Source organism: Lactuca serriola, chromosome 8 (assembly GCF_051521515.1).
Source record: "Lactuca serriola cultivar US96UC23 chromosome 8, Lser_US96UC23_V15, whole genome shotgun sequence".
NCBI lineage: Eukaryota > Viridiplantae > Streptophyta > Magnoliopsida > Asterales > Asteraceae > Lactuca > Lactuca serriola.
Genome location: NC_136415.1, coordinates 41,888,955 through 41,901,896, shown reverse-complemented (window position 1 = coordinate 41,901,896; position 12,942 = coordinate 41,888,955).

Genomic DNA, 12,942 nt, shown 5'->3' with positions numbered 1-12,942 from the left:
TCCGATGATGAAACTGAAGGAGGTGGTTTTGGAGGAACATTTGAAGAACTTCACTTTGATTCAGAGGAGGAGGAGATACCTGACCACATGCTTATGTCGGGTAAACAATTCAAAATCCTAAATCGCAAGTTAAATATCATTCTTGAGTCACAAGCTGACTCTGGTGCGAAGCATTCTCTTTCTGGTATGGAGGTTGATGCGATGATAAAAGCAGCTGAAAGAAGACTGCTTGAGAAGATAGACGGTAATGATAAAAACAATGAGCTTCGGCTTAAAGCTCAAGGGAAAAACTTTGATGGTGCCTTACAAGAACTGAAAAATGTTACAAAAGAACGTCATGTTCTTTTTGTCCAAGATGTCAAGAAAGTAAGGGAGGACGTGAACTTGAAAGTTGAAGAGTTGAAGCAAGAGATTGCAAAAGAGCTTCAACAGATTAGTTCGCAAAATTTGATAATACAACAACGTGGTGATATTGTGGCTGATGCACTCACACAGATTGTTAAAGACTATCAATCTACTACGCCAACTATCGAAGCCAAGAGCAAAGATGACAAGGAGCAGTTCGCTAAGCTCATCGAGTTGTTAGCTGAACTAAAAGCCATTGTGTCGAAGCCTACTTCTCAGACAATTTTAACTCTTGAATTTTTAATGCTGAAAGTGACTTCGTTGGAGTAGGCAATTCAGAAGGCTTTGGCTCCCATAACAAATTTTACTTCGCTTTTGCCGAAGAATGCCCCACCTGCTTTCACAGGGGTGCAAGGGGGAGAAGTAAAAGGAAGTAAAGGGGAGGATGCGAAAGTTGTTGGGAAAATGTATTCGACTCAACTAAAAACAACATTACCTTTGAATACCAGCTCAATTCCTTCAACAGTAGTAACATCAAAACCAATTACAAAAGTAATTCCTAAAGGAATTAAAATTTTCAATAGATAAAGGAAGTTCAAGTGCGAAGCCTGATACTTCAAATATTGGGAAAGGAAAAGGTATTGCTTATGAAAAGTTGAAGGAGGAGAAGAAAGCTGAAATCGATGCTGAGATAGAGAAATAGAGACATATTCAAAGCATAATGAGGCTAAGAGAAAATGACCCACCAACAATGAACAAAGGAGATCCTACAAAGTTATACTCGTTTGAATCAATTGAATCCAGAGTATTAGGGAATCACATGTATGCATTTGAGAAAAAGCCAAGGAAAATCTATGCCACTTCGAACTCAGACATGTGCCAACTAGACTTCCCAGTTAACGAAATGATTTTTATCACAGCACAGTACAAGGTCAGTGAAAGATTCAAAGATCCTTATGAGTACACATACTTGAAAATTAGATTTCATGCTGTGCTTGGGAAAAATCAAGATGAAGTTTGGGCCTTGGTAAAGATAAAAAGAGTGACGGCTATCAAGAAAGATGTCATATTCGAGAATTTGCTTCAGAACTTTCGTTACTTTGCTTCAGAACTTTCCGTTGATGAATCTCAATGATCTCATTCAAGTGGCTTTAATTTTGAAAGATATGGAAGAAAACCAACGGAAGGAAACTGATTTAGATGTGTTCAGACTTGGTTTAGGGCATCTCAAGATATTCATAGATAATTACTATGATTGCTTGGCCTTAACTGATGAAGAGCTTGCTTCATGTGTTGGAAGAAAGGTTAATGTTTCTATAGAACCTACGAAGACACAACAGGAGTTGATGAAATATGTTGATGGTGAAATTTGTCTTAAACCATTTGGCATGGTGTTCGCAGGGAAAGACACAAAGGTAAAGGCAAAGAGATTCTTGTTTCAAGTCGCTGATATTGAAAGATATACAACTTCGTAATATACGAACTTTATTGATCGTATGAATAACTGCACCAAGAATGGTGATGGAGACAAGAAGGAGCTGAAGAAGATAATCACTTGGTACTCTAAAATTCGAAGGACAATGCACTTAGTTGCTCAAGTTCTCAGTAATTGAGTGACTTCGACTATTTACAAAGGGGGAGAATGTTGAGTCATTTTGTTGTAAAAGTCGAAGCGTTGTCTATTCTGTTTCACATATTTTATTTACTAAGTCATTTTATGTCGAAGCTTAATGTCTAGACTTAGTATTTTTTGTACAGTCATGTTTCCTATAAATAGGGGCTGAGGATATAAGTAGGGACACAGGTTTTTCTGCTTATTTTTTAATCAGTATTGTATTCGAATTCTCTGTTCAATACAAACTTGCTGATTAATATTTACATTTGGTGTTCATATCTTCATTACTCATTCATTTAAATCATGATTGCTTTCTAAATCTCGATTACAATTCTCATCATTGCTTCCTGATATGCTCCAGCCATCAAGGACTTCCAAAATACTCCTTACACCGGGTGAGCAGACAATTATTAAGAGAGAAGATAGATTTAGAATGCATATGTTGTACATCCAGGTCGAATCTCTTCCAATCACGCAAAGGATGAAACATATGACTAACTGAAGTTTTTAGAGGGATTGAGAAGAGAATGATGCATATATTGTGTACTAGGTCGGATTATGAGTCACGCAGAGGAGACATCATGTGGCTAACAGATAGAAATAATTACATAGAGAGAAGATGTAGAGATATAGAATTGCATATGTTACAGTCTAGGTCGGATCTCTTGATCACGCAGACGAGGCAACATATGACTAACAGATGGAAAGCAAGAAAATAACCTTCTATAGACCTAGTTTATTGGAATTCCCCAGTCACCCTATCAAAACCGGAATTAAGGACAGAATCCGCACATCGAGGAAAAGTTAATCCACAGTTCTAGATACAGGTTCTTTAGTGTGACCAGTAGATTCCCATGTATATCTCCCTGCTCAACCTATCCGAGTGTCGTATTGTCAGGCTAAATGGATCTAACTAGTTCAATATTTGTCAAGTCCTTGAATTCCTTAAGTTCAAGTCTTCTTAGTCAAGTCCATTTAGAATCTTCCGTGCCTACCGACACATCGAGCATAGAGTATAGACAATTCAATTCTGGTACGTTACGCAGATTCAGATTACCCATTATCACTTGATAATATCACTTCCCAACACATTACCTACTAACGATCAACTATAAGAACATGGAAAATTGTCTCTGAAAAGAACCAGTTTAAGATAAACTCAGGATTATAGAGAAGAAAATGCAAACCGTAATTCACCGATAGAATTTGCATCCAGAAGGTTTGAGAACAACATGCATAATCTCATAACAGATCCGAAAATTCTTCATGTCATTAAGCACTAACCCCATGTGTGATCCCTTCCTTTCTTCCTTTCCCACAAAGGACACATGCTCTCAAACAAAGTTCTAAATTTTCTACATTTGAGAGATGCCTCCTATCAAGTGCCTAGACCAGCCACTATCAACAAACCAAAGTCTGATGATATGCCTCCATAGCTGCTCCGACACAGAGTGGGATTAGTTGGTCTTTGGAACCCAGTCCATTTTGAAATTGGGTTGACCTTTGTCATCCTTGCATGGTACTCTCTTGTAACAGCCCAAAATCCAGGTAAGCTTTATGGTCCTTCTATTTTGAAAGTTGGCAAGTTTAGTCCTTTGAGTTGTATGTTGAATTGGCGAGTACGCTGGGCGTACTGGGGTGTACGCCGCGCGTACTCACGCGCTTAATTTGGACGCGGACTTGACCGAGTACGCTGGGCGTACTCAGGGGTACGCTGGGCGTAGTGAGCGCAGATGCAAACCCTAATTCTGGCTTGTGCACTATAAAAGGAACATGTGGCCCTTTGCCCTAGCCACCATATTCCTTGAGTGAGTCCCTTGAGAGCTGAGATCCGTGCCTTAGCCTATGTGTGTGTGTTTTGAGCTTGGAGCTAACTTTTCAAGGTGAAGAAGGGAAGCAGGAGCCATTGTTGGTGCTAGAAGTGGAAGAACAAGTGTAGATCCGTGCTCTACAGTAGTTGCAGATCTCTTTTGAGGTAAAAAGCTCAGAGCTTTCCTTGTTCTTCTTAACTTTTGCTTTTTGGGACCATTTTAGGGTTTTTGGGTCCAAAGTTTGAGACTTTGTGTGCAAAGAGTCTCCATGAGCATGAATCTGGCCTCTTCTAGTGTGTTTTGATGTTAAGGGTTCATAAAAATCCAGTCTTGGTTGTGGATCTAGTTTCATGCATGAGTTATAGTCCCATTATGGAAAGAGAAATGGTGTTTTGAGCACAAAGTGACCTCTACAGCCATGCAAAGGCATAAAGGTCTCGACTTTATGGGTTAAGTCGTATAAAAGGAGTCAGATCTGGAGTTTGGACGAAAGTCTTAACAGATTAAGGTCTGAATGAGTGGGATAAGGGAACTGGGTGTTATACTGGGCGTAATCCCAGTACGCGCGGTGTAAAGTGTCGCGTACCCCGATTCTGTGGAAGCTCCGGGTACGCCCAACGTACATATTGGTACGCGCAGCGTAACCCGGAGAGGGTTGACTTTTGTTGAATTTTAGGGTTTGGTCAACTCTAGCGTATTTGAGCCTAGCAGGGGGGTAAAATGGTCTTTTACCCATCCTAAGAGTGTTTAGAGAGTTTAGTCTAGCCTTGGGAAATTATGTTGATGAGGAGTGTATATTTCATATGATTAGGCGGAGGCTAGGTCCTAGTCACCGAGTTCGAGGTTTTCCGAGTTACCGAGTTACGCGAGGTGAGTCTTCTCACTATATGTTACCTTGAGTGGTATTCTAAGTTGACCAGAGGGTCTTATGTGCTATGTATGAGAATATGTGTTATATTAGAGATTACATGCTATGTGTTATTTGTATGCTGTATGACTATATAGACCGGACCGGAGGGTCCAACGATTCAGACCGGGCCAAAGGGCCCAATGAGCTATGACTGGACCGGAGGGTCCGACGAGCTGCGGGACTGGAGGGTCCCATTGAGACATCTTGACCGGAGGGTCGGGTTTAGCCTCGAGTGGCGTATTTGTGGTATGAGGTATTTTGGGGAACTCACTAAGAATTTATGCTTACAGTTGTTGTGTTTGATGTCTCAAGTACCAGCGAGGACCGTGGGAAGGCGACGGCTTGACTCGTACACACCCACATCGATGGAGTTCACATTAGAGAGATCTTGGGATTTGTTTTGAAAACACTGTTGTTTTGGATTTGGGATTATGATATGATATACATTTTGTGGTTTAAAAATTAAAATTTAATTGGAAATTTTACGTTGTTACAAGTTGGTATCAGAGCCTTGGTTTGAGGGATTCGGATGCACCTTCGGGTGTATTTGAACTCAAACCGAGGATTTGAGAAATTTTACAACCAAAACTGCAAATTTTCTAAAAAGAAAAAGAAGTTTTGGAAACAAGCAGAATGGATGGTGTGTACGGTCAGCCAACGCCCGAACGGTGAATCCCTAAAATACCCTTACATTATATGTTATGAGTTATAAGATATTATGTTATGCATGTTAGAGAGGCTAGGTACTCCTATGAGGACTAGAGTGGCCTGATTTGTGATGCCTTAGCCTAGGAGATTAATGCTGCTATGAGATACTTTGAGAGTGAGTAGGTAGCAGTGAGGAGCTCGTGAGAGGTCTACTGAGGGTAGCCAGTGTATAGCGAGAGTAGAGTATTTACGAATTGGGATCCTAGGTGGAGGACTTGGGTTGTATATTGATTCGATGTGGACAATAGTATTGGGCCCGTACTATTGACAACACCGGATTGTGCGCAGTCCAATTAAGAATCCTTGGGGTACCAGAAGTGAGGATGATTGAGTTATCGAGTGTGAGTATACTCGAGAGTGTCCCTGATATTTCTTATGTTGTATTTCAGAGGTTGATCATGGTCGGGACACGCCATACCGCCGAGAGCAGTGGGGTGAGTGATGAGGAGATCCGTCGGATCATCCATGAGGAGGTGGCTGCTGCCATCAGAGCCGAGATTCCGGAGATGTTTGGGTCTATTAAGACCACACTGATCGAGACGTTTGACGAGCGTTACACTGCCTTGACTGATGTTGTTGTTGCTGCAGCTACAGCAGCTGTTGCTGCTACGAGACCCCAGGGTGGTGATTCGTTGTTGTACCGAGAGTTCAGCAACACGAAACCACCAAAGTTTGATGGTACACAGGATCCGATCGCCGCTATGACGTGGATCTCAGACATAGAGGGGTGTTTTTATACGTGCTCGTGTCCGGAGCACTTGAGGGTGCGGTTCGCCCTCAACCAGCTTCGCTTGGGGGCGAAGGACTGGTGGAAGTTTGTAACCGCGAGCTATTCGACAGCTGAGCTGACTGCAGTGAACTGGGAGAGGTTTACTACGATGTTTCGTGATGAGTATGTTCCCCAGGTGGAGAGGGAACGTTTAGCTCAGGAGTTTCTGACCCTCAAGAAGGGGACTGAGTCGGTGACAGTGATTACGAGGATTACGAGGATGTTTCATGAGTGGGCGTTGTTTTGCCCGGAACTGGTGTCCACTGAGTAGGCTCGCATGAGCCGTTATCTGAGTATACTGAGGAGGGACATCCGTGAGTTTGTGGCGAACTCGACTTACCAGACGTTTACCGAGCTCCAGGAAAATGCCCGGAAGAGGGAGATTGAGCTTGAGACACAGGCGAGGGAGGAGACCGACTCTCATAGGGGTAATCGGCGACCGGCGCAGTCGCAGCCAGCCGCCAAGCGGGCAAAGCCCGCTGATTCAAGGACGGGTAGTTCGAGGGGCCACACTTGTGGGAAGTGCGGCAAGAGCCATGATGGGTCGCGCAAGATTGTGGTATGCTACAAGTGTGGGAAGGAAGGACATTTCACGAGGAATTGTCCAAAGGGGTTCTCGGTTTGCTTTCATTGCTACCAGACCGGCCATCGGAAGGCCGAGTGCCCCCAGCTACAGAGGTCAGCGCAGGGATCTACACCTGCGGTCCGAGCTACTGAGACCCGGCCAGTGAAGGCCGAAGCACCGAAGGCTAGGGGGAGAGCCTTCCAGTTGACTACGGAGGAGGTCCGCGCAGCGCCTGACGTCATGGCGGGTATGTAATCTTTATCTATTTTATATTGAGTTTATGCTATTGTAATAGCTATATGTTATGCGTAGGTACTTTTCTTGTGAGTTCTGTACCTGCATTAGTGTTGTTCGACTCGGGTGCGAGTCGGTCTTTCATATCTATGACTTTTAGTCGACACATTAGTATTCCGAGAGAGGCGTTGAGTCGACCTCTGCGGGTTTCCATAGCAGATGAGCGTGAGGTTTGTGCTACCGAGGTGATACGTGGGTGCGTGCTGGAGATCTTCGGGGTGGAGTTTCCGATTGATTTGATTCCGATTGCTATGAGGGATGTTTGTGTTATAGTAGGCATGGATTAGTTGAGCCGTTTCGGGGCTGTCATAGATTGCGAGCGTCAATTGGTGACGATCCGAGATCCTAGTGGGGGAGCGCTGTCAGTTTATGGCGAGGGGGATCGTGGTGGTTCGGTATTCTGTTCGGCTGCATGAGCAAGGCGGAGTTTGCAGCAGGGCTGCAAGGGGTTCGTAGCCTATGTGACGGATGTACGAGAAGCTGTTGGGGGGCCAAGTTCCATGGATGAGGTGCCGATAGTGCGTGAGTTTCCGGACGTGTTCCCCGAGGAGTTCCCGGGTGTGCCTCCCGAGAGGCAGGTGGAGTTTCATATCGATTTGATTCCCGGGGTTGCGCCTATCGCTAAGGCGCCATACCGGATAGCACCGCCAGAGATGCAGGAGTTATCCTCACAGCTGCAAGAGCTGTTGGGGAAAGGGTTCATCCGTCCCAGTAGCTCTCCCTGGGGAGCGCCGATCCTTTTTGTAAAGAAAAAGGATGGTTCACACCGGATGTGCATTGATTACCGGGAGTTGAACAAGTTGACGGTCAAGAACCGTTATCCGTTACCGAGGATCGACGATCTATTCGATCAGTTGCAGGGGGCGTCTTGGTTCTCCAAGATAGACTTGAGGTCGGGATATCACCAGATGAGAGTTCAGGATGAGGATATCCAGAAGACGGTGTTTAGGACTCGTTACGGGCATTACGAGTTCGTGGTGATGCCATTCGGGCTCACCAACGCACCAGCGGCGTTCATGGATCTCATGAACAGGGTGTGTAGGCCGATGTTGGATCATTCGGTAATTGTATTCATTGATGATATCCTGGTGTACTCGAGGACCAGAGAGCAGCATGAGGAACATTTGAGGGAGCTCCTCAGAGTTTTGAGATCGTAGAGGCTTTTCGCCAAATTCTCCAAGTGCGATTTTTGGTTACGGGAGGTCCAGTTCTTAGGGCATCTCGTTAACCAGAATGGGATATTGGTTGACCCAGCCAAGATTGAGGCTGTGATGAGTTGGGAGGTGCCGAGGTTACCTACGAAGATCAGGAGCTTCTTAGGGCTGGAAGGCTACTATCGGAGATTTATCAAAGATTTCTCCAAGATCTCCATGCCACTTTCCAAGTTGACCCGGAAGGGTGTTACCTTCTCATGGGGTCCAAAGCAGCAGACCTCGTTTGAGACCCTTCGCCAGAGATTGTGCGAAGCTCCCGTGATCGCACTACTGGAAGGGATGGAGGATTTCGTGGTGTACTGTGATGCATCGATATCGGGGTTGGGCGCGGTGTTGATGCAGAGAAGGCATGTGATCGCGTATGTATCGAGGCAGTTGAAGCCTCATGAGATGAGATATCCCACCCACGATCTGGAGTTGGGGGCTGTGGTGTTCGCCCTCAAGATTTGGCGTCACTATTTGTATGGGGTTCGGTGTATGATATACACTGACCACAAGAGCTTGAAGTATTTGATGGATTAGACCAATCTGAACATGCAACAGAGGAGATGGCTGGATGTGGTAAAAGATTATGATTGCGAGATCCTGTACCACCCGGGCAAGGCTAATGTGGTAGCCGACGCCCTGAGTCGTAGGGCAGAGGGTGCCCCGATGCGGTATATTTGTATGAGGTTGACGGTGATGACTCTGGTATTGGATACCATTAGAGGGGCCCAGGCCGAGGCAGTGAGACTGGAGAACCGTAAGAGAGAGTAATTTATCGGGCAGGTGTCAGGGTTTGTTACCGATAACCGAGGGCTTATGACCTTTCAGGGTCGGATTTGGGTACCGTTTGTGGGCGGGACGCATACTATCTTGATGGAGGAGGCGCACAGATCGAAGTTTTCGATCCATCCCGGGGCCACTAAGATGTATCTGGATCTGAAGAAGGAGTATTGGTGGCCCTGTATGAAGAGGGATGTGGCGTGGTTCGTTGAGAGATGCCTAACCTGTCGTAGGGTTAAGGCCGAGCACCAGAAACCGCATGGTAAGCTGCAGCCACTTGAGATTCTGGAGTGGAAGTGGGAGCAGATATCCATGGATTTCATCACCAAATTGCCGAGAACGACAAGGGGTGTCGACACGATCTGGGTGATAGTGGACCGATTGACGAAGAGCGCTCACTTTCTCGCTATTAGTGAGAGTTCTTCTACGGAAAGATTGGTAGAGCTATACATGTGGGAGGTGGTATCGCGGCATGGAGTACCCATCTCGATCGTGTCAGACCGAGATGTGCGTTTCACTTCCAGATTCTAGAAGAAATTTCACGAGGAGTTGGGTACGAGGCTGCATTTTAGTACCGCATACCACCCACAGACTGACGGGCAAAGTGAGCGGACGATTCAGACACTCGAGGACATGCTCCGAGCATGTGTGCTGGATTTCGACGGGAGCTGGGACACATATTTGCCCTTGGCAGAGTTTTCCTACAACAACAGCCATCATTCGAGCATCGATATGCCACCCTTTGAGCTGTTGTATGGGAGGAGGTGTCGTACCCCTATTTGTTGGGGTGAGGTGGGGCAACGTGTGATGGGTAGTACGGAGATAGTGCTTCAGACGACAAAGCAGATCCAGCAGGTCAGACAGAGGTTGTTGACCGCTTAGAGTCGTCAGAAGAGTTATGTGGATAGGCGACGATCTGAGCTCGAGTTTCAGGTCGGTGATTTCGTACTCCTGAAGGTATCTCCTTGGAAAGGAGTAATCCGATTCAAGAAGAGGGGCAAGCTGGGGCCATGGTATATTGGGCCGTTTAGGGTGATCGCGAGGGTGGGCAAGGTAGCATATCGCCTAGAGCTACCTGCGGAGGTGGACCAGATTCATGATACCTTCCATGTGTCACAGCTGAGGAAGTGTATTGCTGACGAGTCGGTAGTAGTACCGTTGGAGGACATCCAGGTGGACGCAAGTTTGAATTATGTCGAGAAGCCGATTGCGATTTTGGATCGGAGGATCAAGGTTCTGAGGAACAAGGAAGTGCCCCTGGTTCAGGTCCAGTGGAAACATCGGAAGGGGTCCGAGCTGACCTGGGAGCCGGAGTCAGAGATGCGGGAGCAGCATCCGGAGTTGTTCGCAGCATGAGACTTCGAGGGCGAAGTCTAGTTCTAGTGGGGGAGAATTATAACAACCCAAAATCCAGGTAAGCTTTATGGTCCTTCTATTTTGAAAGTTGGCAAGTTTAGTCCTTTGAGTTGTATGTTGAATTGGTGAGTACGCTGGGCGTACTGGGGTGTACGCCGCGCGTACTCACGCGCTTAATTTGGACGCGGACTTGACCGAGTACGCTGGGCGTACTCAGGGGTACGCTGGGCGTAGTGAGCGCAGATGCAAACCCTAATTCTGGCTTGTGCACTATAAAAGGAACATGTGGCCCTTTGCCCTAGCCACCATATTCCTTGAGTGAGTCCCTTGAGAGCTGAGATCCGTGCCTTAGCCTATGTGTGTGTGTTTTGAGCTTGGAGTTAACTTTTCAAGGTGAAGAAGGGAAGCAGGAGCCATTGTTGGTGCTAGAAGTGGAAGAACAAGTGTAGATCCGTGCTCTACAGTAGTTGCAGATCTCTTTTGAGGTAAAAAGCTCAGAGCTTTCCTTGTTCTTCTTAACTTTTGCTTTTTGGGACCATTTTAGGGTTTTTGGGTCCAAAGTTTGAGACTTTGTGTGCAAAGAGTCTCCATGAGCATGAATCTGGCCTCTTCTAGTGTGTTTTGATGTTAAGGGTTCATAAAAATCCAATCTTGGTTGTGGATCTAGTTTCATGCATGAGTTATAGTCCCATTATGGAAAGAGAAATGGTGTTTTGAGCACAAAGTGACCTCTACAGCCATGCAAAGGCATAAAGGTCTCGACTTTATGGGTTAAGTCGTATAAAAGGAGTCCGATCTGGAGTTTGGACGAAAGTCTTAACAGATTAAGGTCTGAATGAGTAGGATAAGGGAACTGGGTGTTATACTGGGCGTAATCCCAGTACGCGCGGTGTAAAGTGTCGCGTACCCCGATTCTGTGGAAGCTCCGGGTACGCCTGGCGTACATATTGGTACGCGCAGCGTAACCCGGAGAGGGTTGACTTTTGTTGACTTTTAGGGTTTGGTCAACTCTAGCGTATTTGAGCCTAGCAGGGGGGTAAAATGTTCTTTTACCCTTCCTAAGAGTGTTTAGAGAGTTTAGTCTAGCCTTGGGAAATTATGTTGATGAGGAGTGTATATTTCATATGATTAGGCGGAGGCTAGGTCCTATTCACCGAGTTCGAGGTTTTCCGAGTTACCGAGTTACGCGAGGTGAGTCTTCTCACTATATGTTACCTTGAGTGGTATTCTAAGTTGACCAGAAGGTCTTATGTGCTATGTATGAGAATATGTGTTATATTAGAGATTACATGCTATGTGTTATTTGTATGCTGTATGACTATATAGACCGGACCGGAGGGTCCAACGATTCAGACCGGGCCAAAGGGCCCAATGAGCTATGACTGGACCGGAGGGTCCGACGAGCTGCAGGACTGGAGGGTCCCACTGAGACATCTTGACCGGAGGGTCGGGTTTAGCCTCGAGTGGCGTATTTGTGGTATGAGGTATTTTGGGGAACTCACTAAGCATTTATGCTTACAGTTGTTGTGTTTGATGTCTCAAGTACCAGCGAGGACCGTGGGAAGGCGACGGCTTGACTCGTACACACCCACATCGATGGAGTTCACATTAGAGAGATCTTGGGATTTGTTTTGAAAACACTGTTGTTTTGGATTTGAGATTATGATATGATATACATTTTGTGGTTTAAAAATTAAAATTTAATTGGAAATTTTACGTTGTTACATCTCTCCCCTGACATGTCCTGCTTATCACAAACAAAAGATGTAGAAATATTATAAGCATTAGAAGATTTGGGAGAGTGAGCCTTTGGAACCCATTTGTAGTTAGGTTTAACCCATTTCTTTTTCAAACTGATGGGTGGCTCAGTGCTTGCTTTTGATCTTGATGTCGGTCGTTGAGATGATTTTGACCTAACCGGTCTTTGTTTCACTGGAGCATCTATTGGATTTGGCTTCTTGGCTGACATTTCCTTCTTGCCCTTGGGATTCAGATTCTTGGCCTTCTGTGAGTTCCAGTCACCATGGTCTGAACGTGACCTTGAGGGGTTTCTTTTGAAGTATCTCCCACTTGGCGCGTTTTACCATCCTTGTGTGTAGTAGGGAACGTATGCACGATTAGGACAATTTTTGGCAATGTTTCCAGGTGTTCCACAGTGAAAACATGTCTTTTTCTTCACTGGGAAGTTGTCTCTTCCTGCCCCTGGTGGCGTATCCATGCCTTGTCTCTTATTGATCCCACATGCACACTTGCAACAAGCACTCGGCGCTGGAATTAGAGGCCTGCATTTCTCAACAGCAGGTTTGTTAGGAGTAACAAAATTCGAAGCAATAGATTCTGAGTTCAAGGAGTCATTGGTTTGTACATTAGTGTTCTCCTTGTTCTCATCTTCTGCTACTTTACCTGCGCATGAAGTAGAAACATTAATATTTTCAACCTGAATACCTCCCGACACAAATCCAACTAGTTTTCCATATTGAAGATGTGCCTCCTTGTCAATTTCTTCCTGTGTCATAGGGATGGATGTGTAGTTATGATTGAAAGGTGGAGGAACACTATCATACCCTAGACCCTTGTTTTGATTATCTTT